Source organism: Lolium perenne, chromosome 4 (assembly GCF_019359855.2).
Source record: "Lolium perenne isolate Kyuss_39 chromosome 4, Kyuss_2.0, whole genome shotgun sequence".
Classification (NCBI taxonomy): Eukaryota; Viridiplantae; Streptophyta; class Magnoliopsida; order Poales; family Poaceae; genus Lolium; species Lolium perenne.
Window position 1 is genome coordinate 169911210 of NC_067247.2, and position 14040 is coordinate 169925249.

The window sequence follows — 14040 nt, forward strand, 5'->3', positions numbered from 1 at the left end:
CAATTGTTAGCCTGTAGTAGATTTTAGTTTTGTTTGTTTAGGTAGTGTCCTTCCCCCCATTTGTACATAAGTTAAATATTGAGTCTTTTTTGAACATTGTTATGTGGTTTTTGCCTCACGGTTTCATGGTAGAAAAACGAGATATGATAATTACTATGATTTCCACTAGAGCACATTTCTAACATCGACACAATCTAATACTAGCACACTATGATGATCGGTTGAAAAAAGAAGCACCGAGATTATATGTTACTATAGCCCATTAATTCTTTGAAGTCAGCTCCACCTGCTTAGCCAACTCTTTTTTTTGTTTGCGATAAAGGATGATATATTAATTCTCCGCTCTTACAGAGAGAACCAGAAAGAAAGGAAAATTACATTGAACACCTCTGGATCCCGGCGTTGGAGACGAACCGATGATGTCGATGGCGCGCCGCTGCAAAAGCTCCCCAACCTTGGATCGCCGGAGCCCACCACTCGCAGATGGGAAGTCGTCGAACACCGGCTCCGAGAAGCCTACATCAGAGCTCGCCGCCGCTGCCGCGAAGAACCAACACCTCATCCTCTAGAACAACTTCACCCAGATCCGCCGCTGACCTGGATCTGGCCGTGGTGAGACGACTGATACGTCTCAAACGTATCTATAATTTCTTATGTTCCATGCTACTTTTATGATGATACTCACATGTTTTATACACATTATATGTCATATTTATGCATTTTCCGGCACTAACCTATTAACGAGATGCCGAAGAGCCAGTTGCTGTTTTCTGCTGTTTTTGGTTTCAGAAATCCTAGTAAGGAAATATTCTCGGAATTGGACGAAATCAACGCCCAGGGGCCTATTTTCACACGAAGCTTCCAGAAGACCTAGGGGGAGACGAAGTGGAGCCACGGGGCGCCGCCACACTAGGGCGGCGCGGCCTACAGGGGGCCCGCGCGGCCCTGGCGTGTGGGGCCCCCGTGACTCCTCCGACTCTGCCCTTCCGCCTACTTAAAGTCTTCGTCGCGAAACCCCCAGTACCGAGAGCCACGATACGGAAAACCTTCCAGAGACGCTGCCGCCGCCAATCCCATCTCGGGGGATTCAGGAGATCGCCTCCGGCACCCTGCTGGAGAGGGGAATCATCTCCCGGAGGACTCTACACCGCCATGGTCGCCTCCGGATTGATGTGTGAGTAGTTCACCCCTGGACTATGGGTCCATAGCAGTAGCTAGATGGTCGTCTTCTCCTCATGTGCTTCATTGTCGGATCTTGTGAGCTGCCTAACATGATCAAGATCATCTATCTGTAATGCTATATGTTGTGTTTGTTGGGATCCGATGGATAGAGAATACTATGTTATGTTGATTATCAATCTATTACCTATGTGTTGTTTATGATCTTGCATGCTCTCCGTTATTAGTAGAGGCTCTGGCCAAGTTTTTACTCTTAACTCCAAGAGGGAGTATTTATGCTCGATAGTGGGTTCATGCCTCCATTAAATCCGGGACAGTGACAGAAAGTTCTAAGGTTGTGGATGTGCTGTTGCCACTAGGGATAAAACATTGATGCTATGTCCGAGGATGTAGTTATTGATTACATTACTGTTGGCGTCCGAAACCCACCGGCGAGCAACGGCTGGCAACACGAAGAGCCGGGAACAACTCAGAGCTGCGGCTGGCCCTGGTCCCTCACGCGACGGCCCGCAAAGACTCTGCACACACGTCCGATGCTGGTGCAAGGGCGTGCCACCTGACCTATACCTGGTCAGGAAGGTGATGGATTTGCTTCGCTTAGGTTTCCTGCATGGCATACATGTAAACATTAAATACGAGCCTCGATCGGCTCTCAGGTTTTCCCGTGAATCGGCTCAAGGAGCCGATCCACCCATGATTCGTAAAGGGTTTACGATAGCATGGTGGTCCTGCTTGATCAACATAAAGCTAAAACGATCTACAACGATTTAGGGTTTTCACCGCATAATCGGAACATCCTACTCGTGATTGAGCCTAGCAGCCACGCACGGTGTCAATAAACCAACCCTATATAAGGCCTAAAAACCAACATGAAGTTGATCCCCAGAACATCTTATCTAGGGTTAGCAAACTGCACCCTACGTGCCACCGGATCCTTCAACCCGTTTGCAAGCCCTAACTATGCAGATATTAAACTAATCCTTGAAGAACAAGGAACAATCATAACGGATCGGATCTACTAAATAATGATCAAGCAAGGTGCCGCCCTTACACCTAAGAAAGGTGTAAGGATGGCTAGACGTCTAAGGGTTGCATGAACGAAAGCATGTAGCAAGGTAAAACGATGCTAACCCTAACACATCTATGATAACTACGTTGCTCGCCATCAAAAAGGCTTCAGCACGAGCAACGCATGAACAACGAATAAACATATACTGCCTAGATCGCAAGATGCGATCTAGGCAGCATGATGCTTACCCGGAAGAAACCCTCAAAACAAGGGGTCGGCGATGCGCCAAGATTGGTTTGTGATGAACGTGATTGTTGTTTCTCTTGATAACCCTAGATACATATTTATAGTCCGTAGACTTTCTAACGTGGGAATAATCCCAACCGTGCACGAGTCAAGTTTTATCTAAACGACACGTATCCTACTATATTTACAGATACACGGGCAAATTAGCCCAAACTCGTTATTCAAGGCCGATTCACGTATATTCTTCGATGTATATTCTTCAAGCCCATCTTGATCGCGGCCCACCTCTGACTCGGTCAAATTCTGGTGATAACACATGCCCCCTGGTTTTGGAATTGATAATTCCAAAATCACTCTGTCTTTTCTTCGTCGGGTCATGTCGTAGCAGAGCAGAACCATCGCAGTATCCTTCATCATGATGCCTTGCCTTCTCAACTTCTCCGCGTGACTTGGCAGTTTTTTTTTCTTTGGGTACCACCTCCTCGGAAACTGCTGTGGCATTGAATCTCCACCATATCCCCTTTATTTAACCGCTCTGAACAGTTCGCCACTTCATCCCCTTGCTCTGTTCTGGCCATCGGCACCCGGAAAACCCCCAATCTCAGAGCAATGTCTTCCTCCTCTTCCTCCTCCGCCTCATCGGACCTCTCCTCCCAGTCCTACTCCTCTTCATCCTCCTCCTCCCGCGAGCCCACACCAGAGTGGGATCCGGCGGCGGCTCAGATGGCGACGTACAACAAGTGCGCCCCGGAGGAGTGGGACCAGGAGGACCACGCCTCCTCCGTCTGGTCCGAGGACGACAAGTCCTTGACCAGCGGAGATGAAGACCTCCAGTTCCTCGCTGATGGGAAACTGGAGCCAGGGAGCGAGGATGACTCGTTCTCCTGGGACAATTATACCTCCTCCGAGGAAGGGGAGGAGGAAGACGACGACAACGACTCCCTCGAGGATTACCCGCCGGCGAAGCGGTTCCGCGCTGGGTCAGACGACAACGGCGACGACGACGACGACGATGATGAAGATGAGGAGGCCCCCAATGGGGGCCGTTGGAGCAGCGACGAGGAGCCCGCCGGCAGCAGCACCGACGAGAGCTTCGACGACGACGAGGGCAACAACAGCCCGTAGATTAGGACCTAGTAGCATAGGCCTAGCAGTAGTAGCAGATTGGCCAAGAGGCCTTCTTTTGTTCTTCTCCCCTCTTGAGCAATCGGCTCTTTCCTTGTAAGAAATCCTTTTATTAATGAAGAAATATTCCCCAATTAATTTCGCTCCTTATTCAATTTTGCCGATTGTCAAACGAAGTCGATGCACAAAGAGCCGATGGCAGGGCATCAGCTTATGCCATAAACATGCTTTAAGGCCATAAAAGTTGCCTATTCACACGGTCAACAGATCCTCCATTGAGCTTGTTCCTTTAGAGTCGATGGCTACGCATCGGCTTTTTCATTATTCTACAATCGATGGCCGTGCATCGGCTGTTTCGGTATCCACGTTTCTCAAGTCGATGTCTGAGCATCGGCTGTGATTTGTATATAAAAAGTTTTTTTTTACTGGCCGATTTCCTGAATCGGCCCTCCTCATACTTCATTTACTGGTCATCCCACATGCTTGGGAAATACTTCTTGAGGTGTTGACCATTGACGGCTACTGGGAACTTAACACCGTCCAGCTGCTCCAGCATGTATGCATTACCCTTCAAGGCCTGGACGACTTTGTATGGACCGTGCCAATTAGGAGACCATTTGCCATATGCTTTATCCTTGGTTCCTAATGGCAACACTGCTTCCCATACTAGATCACCAACTTGAAACTCCTTTGGTCTCACCTTCTTATTATATGCACGCGCTACCCTGGCTTTGTTCTCTTTAATCTTCTCCAACGACCAAAGTCTAAGTTCCGTTGCATCCTCAATAGTGTCACTCATCAAAGCTGCATATTCTTCAGCTGTTAGATCATTCTGAAACGTGACACGTCTTGATCCAGCCGTAATTTCCCAAGGTAATACGGCTTCCTGTCCATAGACGAGCTGGTATGGCGAAGTTTTTATAGCCCCATGGCATGACATGCGATAGGCCCACAAAGCTTCTGATAACGTTTCATGCCAACCCCTAGGGTTCTCGTCGATTTTCCTTTTGATCAGCTTGATCAGGCTCTGATTGGACGCTTCAGCTTGTCCGTTGGCTTGAGCATAGTATGGAGATGATCGGATCAGCTTAATCCCCATGTCATCACAAAACTTTCTGAATTCTTTAGAAATAAAGACCGAACCTCCATCGGTCGTGATGGTTTGGGGAATCCCGAACCTATGAATGACGTGTTCTTTCACAAACTTGATCACATCTTCTGATTTCACCTGCTTCATAGGGACGGCCTCCACCCACTTAGTGAAGTAATCTGTAATGACCAGAATCCACTCATGTTTTTTACTCGACGCAGGATGGATTTTGCCGATCATATCCATACCCCAACCTCGAAATGGCCAAGGTTTGATGATAGGGTTCATTGCTGACGCGGGAACCATCTGAATCTTCCCGAACATCTGACACGCTTGGCACCCCTTGTAGTACTTGAAGCAATCCTCAAGCATGGTGGGCCAATAAAACCCTGATCGCCTAATCAGCCACTTCATCTTATGAGCCGATTGGTGAGTTCCACAGGCGCCTTCATGCACCTCATGTAAGAGCCGATTAGACTCCGTTGGTCCCAGGCACTTGAGTAGTAACCCTTCCAACGTCCTGTAGAACATGTCATCTCCTATAAGGACATATTTCATGGCCTTGTATCTTATCCGTTTAGGTGCCCCCCGAGCCGAATCCTTCAAGTAATTGAAGATATCGGCTCTCCAGTCATCCTGTTCCAGGAACTGCACCTGAACTTCTGACCCATCTGGTATGTCCTTGTATCCTGACGCCATCTGCGCGAGATCATTGGCGTCGGTATTCTGAGATCTTGGGATCCAATTGAAATTGATGTACCGAAAATGTGTCATCAGCTCCCGACATTCCATCCAATATGGGAAGAGTGATTCACTCTCACACTTATATTCGTCCGTAAGTTGGTTGATCACCAACTTCGAGTCTCCAAAAAGCTCTACCGCTTCTGCCCCGGCTTCCAGCAGCAGCTCCATTCCCTTGCGTACTGCCTCGTACTCAGCGACATTGTTGGTGCAAGGGGTAGATAATCTGATGGAGAAGGAGTATGTTGCCCCTCGAGGCGACACGAGCAGAATGCCGATGCCACAACCATCGTCACAAGCCGATCCATCGAAGAACATAGCCCATGCACGTATAGATAGTGCTGCTATATTGGTATTGATCCGTTCAGCTATGAGATCGGCCAACGCTTGTCCCTTGATTGCTTTTGCAGGCTGATACCGGAGATCGAACTCCGATAACGCAAACATCCACTTACCAAGTCGGCCCTTCAAAACAGGAGCCGACAGCATGTGCTTGACAACGTCTGATTTGCATATGACAATGATCTCTGCCGTCAAGAGGATGTGATGAAGCTTGGTGCAGGTGAAGAACAGGCAGAGGCATAACTTCTCGACCTCGGGATACCTTGTCTCTGCATCCAACATCCTTCTGCTGAGGTAGAACACGACCTTTTCGACACCCTCGTAGAGTTGCACCACTACCGAGGCGATGGATGTGTCAGCTACTGATAGGTAGATGTAGAACGGCCTGTCTTGCTGAGGCAGAACTAGCACAGGCGTCGTTGTTAGATACCGCTTAATCTCATCAAACGCCTGCTGCTGTTCTGCCCCCCAGTGAAATTCGTCATCAAATTTAATCTTCACCAACGCCATGAACGGCTCAATTCGTCCTGAGAGATTAGAGATGAATCGCCGGACGAAATTGATCTTGCCGATAAGGCGTTGGAGCTCCTTCTTCGTGGTAGGTGGCTGCATGGTACGTACTGCCTCCTGACTTTTCAGGCCGATCTCAATTCCTCGTTCATGGACAAGAAAACCCAGGAACTGACCGGCCGTCACACCAAAGGCACACTTCTTTGGATTCATTCTGAGTCCGAACTTCCGAGTTCGGTCTAAGATGCGCCTCAAATCATCCAAGTGTCCCTCCATGGAGACAGACTTGACCACCACGTCGTCGATGTAGATTTCCACCAACTTGCCGATCAGATCATGAAAAATATAGTTCATGGCCCGTTGGTACGTTGCACCAGAATTCTTCAAACCAAAAGTTATGACCACGTATTCAAACAAGCCGACTGATCCTGGTACTCGGAACGCAGTCTTGTGTATATCTTCCGGGGCCATGAAAATCAGGTTGTAGCCGGCGTTGCCATCCATGAAACTCAACACCTTGTGGCCAGCAGCTGCGTTGATCAATGTCTCCGCCACAGGCATTGGGTATTCATCCTTTGGAGTGGCTCTGTTGAGATCTCGAAAATCTATAGCCACACGCCATCGGCCGTCCTTCTTCTCCACAGGTACGATGCTTGAGATCCATTCAGCATATCTGCAGGGCCTGATGAACCCAGCGGCCAACATCTTTTCGATCTCTTTCTTGACTTCTTCGAGAATTTCGGCCTTCATCTAACGTGCTCGTTGTTGGAATGGCCGAAATCCTTTCTTGAGAGGGAGCCGATGCTCAATGATGCTCCTGTCTAACCCAGGCATCTCTGTGTAGTCCCATGCAAAGCAATTTGGGTACTCTTTTAATAGAGCTATCATCTGGCTCCTGAGATGTGGATCTAACTTCTTGCTAATGAACGTTGGTCGTGGCTTATTGATACGTCCCCGACGTATCCATAATTTCTGTCGTTCCATGCTTGTTTTATGACAATACTTACATGTTTTGCTTGCACTTTATGATGATTTCATGCATTTTCCGGAACTAACCTATTAACAAGATGCCACAGTGCCAGTTCCTGTTTTCTGCTGTTTTTTGTTCCAGAAAGGCTGTTCGGGCAATATTCTCGGAATTGGACGAAATCAACGCCAAACCTCCTATTTTTCCCGGAAGGCTCCAGAACACCGAAGAAGAGTCGGAGAGGGGCCGAGGGGCCACCACACCACAAGGCGGCGCGGGCCAGACCCTGGCCGCGCCGGCCTAGGGTGAGGCGCCCCCAGGTGCCCCCCTGCGCCGCCTCTTCGCCTATAAAATCCCTTTCGACCTAAAAACACTGTACCAATTGATGAAACTCCAGAAAGACTCCAGGGGCGCCGCCACCGTCGCGAAACTCCAATTCGGGGGACAGAACTCTGTTCCGGCACCCTGCCGGAACGGGGAAGTGCCCCCGGAAGCCATCTCCATCAACACCACCGCCTCCGCCATGCTCCGTGAGTAGTTCCCCCATGGACTACGGGTTCTAGCAGTAGCTATGTCGGTATACTCTCCCCCATGTACTTCAATACAATGGTCTCATGAGCTGCCTTACATGATTGAGATTCATCTGATGTAATCGGTGTTGTGTTTGTTGGGATCCGATGGATGATACATTATGATTAGTCTATCTATAAAGTTTGTGAAGTTATTGTTGCTGCAATCTTGTTATTCTTAATGCTTGTCACTAGGGCCCGAGTGGCATGATCTTAGATTTGAGCTCTATATGTATTGCTTAGATTGAATCTACAAGTTGTATGCACATGTCACTGTCCGGAACCAAAGGCCCCGAAGTGACAAGAATCGGGACAACCGGAGGGGGTGGCGGTGATGTGAGGGACACATGTTTTCACGGAGTGTTAATGCTTTGCTTCGGTACTCTATTAAAAGGAGTACCTTAATATCCAGTAGTTTCCCTTGAGGCCCGGCTGCCACCGGCTGGTAGGACAAAAGATGTTGTGCAAGTTTCTCATCGCGAGCACGTACGACTATATTGGAAAACATGCCTACATAATTAATAATCTTGATGTTCTAGCTTAATGCTTTGATTCCTATCAATTGCCCAACTGTAATTTGTTCACCCAACACTTGTCACTTATTGGAGAGTTACCACTAGTGTAGATCGCTGGGAACCCCGGTCCATCTCTCATCATTATATACTCGTTCTATATGTCATTGGAAGTAGTATCAACTATCTTCTGGTGCCATTGCTCTCATATTGCTATTACTGCTGCTGTGTTACTGTTACTACTGCTCTCATATTACTGCTACTTTCACATCACCCCTGTTGCTAGTGCTTTTCTAGGTGCAGCTGAATTGACAACTCAGTTGTTAAGGCTTATAAGTATTCTTTACCTCCCCTTGTGTCGAATCAATAAATTTGGGTTATACTACCCTCGAAGACTATCGTGATCCCCTATACTTGTGGGTCATCAAGACTGTTTTCTGGCGCCGTTGCCGGGGAGGCATAGCTCTACTCATAAGTTCACCTGGGGAGTACACTCTACCTCTCTCTCTGTTTTTTATTTTTTTTTATTTTGTTTTGCTTAGTTTACTTTTGTCTAGTTTATTTGTGCCTAGTTTATTTCTGTCTAGTATTACTTTGCTTAGTTTCTTTTTGTCTTGTTTTATTTTCCTCATATACCCAAAAATCCATAAAAATTTGAAAAATCGAAAAATTAAAAACTGCTGTTATGGGAGAACCTACAACCTACTTGGAGCTCATAGAATGTTATAATAATTATAGGAACTCAAGAGCGGGTGAAGTAATGAGTGCTATGATAGAAAAAGTGAATACAATTGCTAAAATCTTGCTTAAACGCCATGATATAAACTGTTGCTCTCAACAGGATACTAAACATCTTAAATTTCAATGTGGCTTTAGTGAGGAATTTTTAATTAAGAACTATAATCGGAATTGCTATATTCATTATGGGTTCGAAGAGGTAGAACAATTTGTCGTATTTATGGGAGCTTCTGAGATCGAATCCTTCATGGTTGAGAATTATGAAACTTGTGTTGTTTGTAAGGACCTTAAAGATTATGTCTCTTCTATCCTTAATTGTTGCATAGAATGCTTCAGTGATAATCCTTATATCATTGACTATAAAGAGAGACTCATTAATGCACAAGAATGCACTCACAATTTGCAGGAACCTGTGGAAGAAGAAATTGATGAACCTGAAAGCTCATTGGATGAAAAAGAGGAGGAAATTGATGAACCTGAAAGCTCATTGGATGAAAAAGAAGAGGAGAGCGACGAACAAAAGGGGGAAGAATGGATTAGCTACCCATGCCAACCTTCTAATGAGAGTAACTCTTTATCTCTTACACTATTTGATTGTCCTCCATGCTTACCGGAAGAGGTTGAATGTTATGTTCCTGTGGATTCTCTTGAAATATTACCTATGAGTAAAACTTGTGAGAATAATTATGCTACTATTATATATGATAATCCATGCTACTTTGATAAATCTTATGATAATGCTTTGTTTTTGCCTGATGTCGAAATGCATGGTACTAAAGAATTTTGCTTAGCAAATGTTTATGATAAAGCTCTAGATGATGGTCATATGTTACTTGATACTATTAATTGTACTACTAATGAAAATGGGACTGGAGAGTCCTTGACTTATTCTATCAGTCCCATATCTCTTGAGATTGATCAACTACCTTGTTATATTATTAATAAAAGTAAGTTTGAAAGTTTTAATTCCACTATTCTTGAACTTGATAAAAATTATATGTTTGAGGATCATGAAAAGTATGCTGCATGTGATAGCTATATTGTTGAGTTTGTTCATGAAGCTACTGAAAATTATTATGAGAGAGGAAAATATGGTTGTAGAAATTTGCATGGTACTAATACACCTCTCTATATGCTTAAAATTTTGAAGCTACTCTTGTTTTATCTTCTTATGCTTGTCACTTTGTTCTTCATGAATTTATTTGTGTACAAGATTCCTATGCATAGGAAGCATGTTAGACTTAAATGTGTTTTGAATTTGCTTCTTGATGCTCTCTTTTGCTTCCAATACTATTTCTTGCGAGTGCATCATTAAAACTGCTGAGCCCATCTTAATGGCTATAAAGAAAGCAACTTCTTGGGAGATAACCCATGTGTTATTTTGCTACAGTACTTTATTTTATATTTGTGTCTTGGAAGTTGTTTACTACTGTAGCAACCTCTCCTTATCTTAGTTTTGTATTTTGTTGTGCCAAGTGAAGCCTCTAATCGAAGGTTGATACTAGATTTGGATTTCTGCGCAGAAACAGATTTCTATCTGTCACGAATCTGGGCTGTTTTCTCTGTAGAGAAATCACAAAAATATGCCAATTTACGTGCGTGTTCCTCAGATATGTACGCAACTTTCATTAGTTTTGAGTTTTCTGATTTGAGCAACGGAAGTATTTATTTAAAATTCGTCTTTACTGGCTGTTCTGTTTTGGCAGATTCTGTCTCTGTTTTTTTGCATTGTCTCTTGTGGACTTTAAGCGAGCTTTTCTAGACATAGAGAGCTGTAGCTAATGTTTTATTGAGTTCTTGCAATGTGCCACTATAGGACCAAGGTGGATTCAAATTTTTTGAGTACTAACCCCTCTAATGAAGTTTATGAGAAGTTTGTTGTGAAGGAAGTTTTCAAGGGTCAAGAGAGGAGGATGATATATGATCAAGAAGAGTGAAAAGTCTAAGCTTGGGGATGCCCCCGTGGTTCATCCCTGCATATTTTAAGAAGATTCAAGCGTCTAAGCTTGGGGATGCCCAAGGCATCCCCTTCTTCATCAACTTATCAGGTTCCTCCCCTGAAACTATATTTTTATTCGGTCACATCATATGTGCTTTACTTGGAGCGTCTGTGTGTTTATTTTCGTTTTGTTTGTGTTTGAATAAATTCGGATCCTAGCAATCCTTGTTTGGGAGAGACACACGCTCCGCTTTTTCATATGAGCACTTGTTCTTCGTTTTACTTTTAATGTTCAATGATAAAAGTTGGAAGCTACAATACTTATCTTTATTTGGATGGAAAAAGAAAATGCCTCATATGTCTTGGATAATTTTACACTTGGCAATTGTTTTGAGCTCTCAAGTAGATCATAAGTTTTTGCATGTAGTTTAAACCTATTAGTGGAGAACTACCGTAAAGCTTGTTAAAATTGGTTTGCATAATTGATCTCTCTTAAGGTCTAGATATTTTCTGGTAAAAGTGTTTGAGCAACAAGGAAGACAGTGTAGAGTATTATAATGCTTGCAATATGTTCTTATGTAAGTTTTGCTGTACCGGTTCATACTTGTGTTTGCTTCAAACAACCTTGCTAGCCTAAGCCTTGTATCGAGAGGGATTACTTCTCATACATCCAAAATACTTGAGCCAACCACTATGCCATTTGTGTCCACCATACCTACCTACTATGTGGTATTTCCTGCCATTCCAAAGTAAATTGCTTGAGTGCTACCTTTAAACAATTCAAAATGCTTCTCAATTTGTGTTAATGTTTTATAGCTCATGAGGAAGTATGTGGTGTTTATCTTTCATTCTTGTTGAGCAACTTTCACCAATGGACTAGTGGCTTCATCCGCTTATCCAATAATTTTGCAAAAAGAGCTGGCAATGGGGTTCCCAGTCCCAAATTAATTAAACTAAATAGACACTCCTCCATGGTATGTGATTGTTGGACGGCACCCGAAGGATTTGGTTAGCCATGGCTTGTGTAAGCAAAGGTTGGGAGGAGTGTCATCATAATAAAACTAAAATAAAAAGGCACTCCTTCATGGTATGAGATTGTTGGCAGGCACCCGAGGATTCGGTTAGCCATGGTTTGTGAAAGAAAGGTTGGAAGGAGTGCCACCCAAAAATAAAATAAAATGGGAGCCGCTCTTTGAAGGTTTGTCTGGCAAGGGGGTTAGAGTGCCCACTACCATTCGTTGACAACAACAAACACCTCTCAAAACTTTACTTTTATGCTCTCTATATGTTTTCAAAACCAAAGCTCTAGCACAAATATAGCAATCGATGCTTCCCTCCGCGAAGGGCCATTCTTTTACTTTATGTTGAGTCAGTTTACCTACTTCCTTCCATCTTAGAAGCAAACACTTGTGTTAACTGTGCATTGATTCTTACATACTTGCATATTTGCATTCATCATATTACTTTATGTTGACAATATCCATGAGATATGCATGTTGAAAGTTGAAAGCAACCACTGAAACTTATATCTTCCTTTGTGTTGGTTCGATGCCTTTACTTTGAATTTATTGCTTTATGAGTTAACTCTTGTGCAAGACTTTTGATGCTTGTCTTGAAAGTACCCTTCATGAAAAGTTTTGCTATATGTTATCCATTTGTTAGCAACTATAGATTATTTCCTTGAGTCACTTCATTCATTTCATATGCTTTGTAATAGTATGATCAAGGTTATGTAAGTAGCATGTCACTACAGAAATTATTCTTTTTATCGTTTACCTGCTCGGGACGAGCAGGAACTAAGCTTGGGGATGCTGATACGTCCCCGACGTATCCATAATTTACTCGTTCCATGCTTGTTTTATGACAATACTTACATGTTTTGCTTGCACTTTATGATGATTTCATGCATTTTCCGGAACTAACCTATTAACAAGATGCCACGGTGCAGTTCTGTTTCTGTTTGTTTTTGGTTCCAGAAAGGCTGTTCGGGCAATATTCTCGGAATTGGACGAAATCAACGCCAAACCTCCTATTTTTCCCGGAAGGCTCCAGAACACCGAAGAAGAGTCGGAGAGGGGCCGAGGGGCCACCACACCACAAGGCGGCGCGGGCCAGACCCTGGCCGCGCCGGCCTAGGGTTAGGCGCCCCCAGGTGCCCCCCTGCGCCGCCTCTTCGCCTATAAAATCCCTTTCGACCTAAAAACACCGTACCAATTGACGAAACTCCAGAAAGACTCCAGGGGCGCCGCTACCGTCGCGAAACTCCAATTCGGGGGACAGAACTCTGTTCCGGCACCCTGCCGGAACGGGGAAGTGCCCCCGGAAGCCATCTCCATCAACGCCACCGCCGCCGCCATGCTCCGTGAGTAGTTCCCCCATGGACTACGGGTTCTAGCAGTAGCTATGTCGGTATACTCTCCCCCATGTACTTCAATACAATGGTCTCATGAGCTGCCTTACATGATTGAGATTCATCTGATGTAATCGGTGTTGTGTTTGTTGGGATCCGATGGATGATACATTATGATTAGTCTATCTATAAAGTTTGTGAAGTTATTGTTGCTGCAATCTTGTTATTCTTAATGCTTGTCACTAGGGCCCGAGTGGCATGATCTTAGATTTGAGCTCTATATGTATTGCTTAGATTGTATCTACAAGTTGTATGCACATGTCACTGTCCGGAACCAAAGGCCCCGAAGTGACAAGAATCGGGACAACCGGAGGGGATGGCGGTGATGTGAGGGACACATGTTTTCACGGAGTGTTAATGCTTTGCTCCGGTACTCTATTAAAAGGAGTACCTTAATATCCAGTAGTTTCCCTTGAGGCCCGGCTGCCACCGGCTGGTAGGACAAAAGATGTTGTGCAAGTTTCTCATCGCGAGCACGTACGACTATATTGGAAAACATGCCTACATAATTAATAATCTTGATGTTCTAGCTTAATGCTTTGATTCCTATCAATTGCCCAACTGTAATTTGTTCACCCAACACTTGTCACTTATTGGAGAGTTACCACTAGTGTAGATCGCTGGGAACCCCGGTCCATCTCTCATCATTATATACTCGTTCTA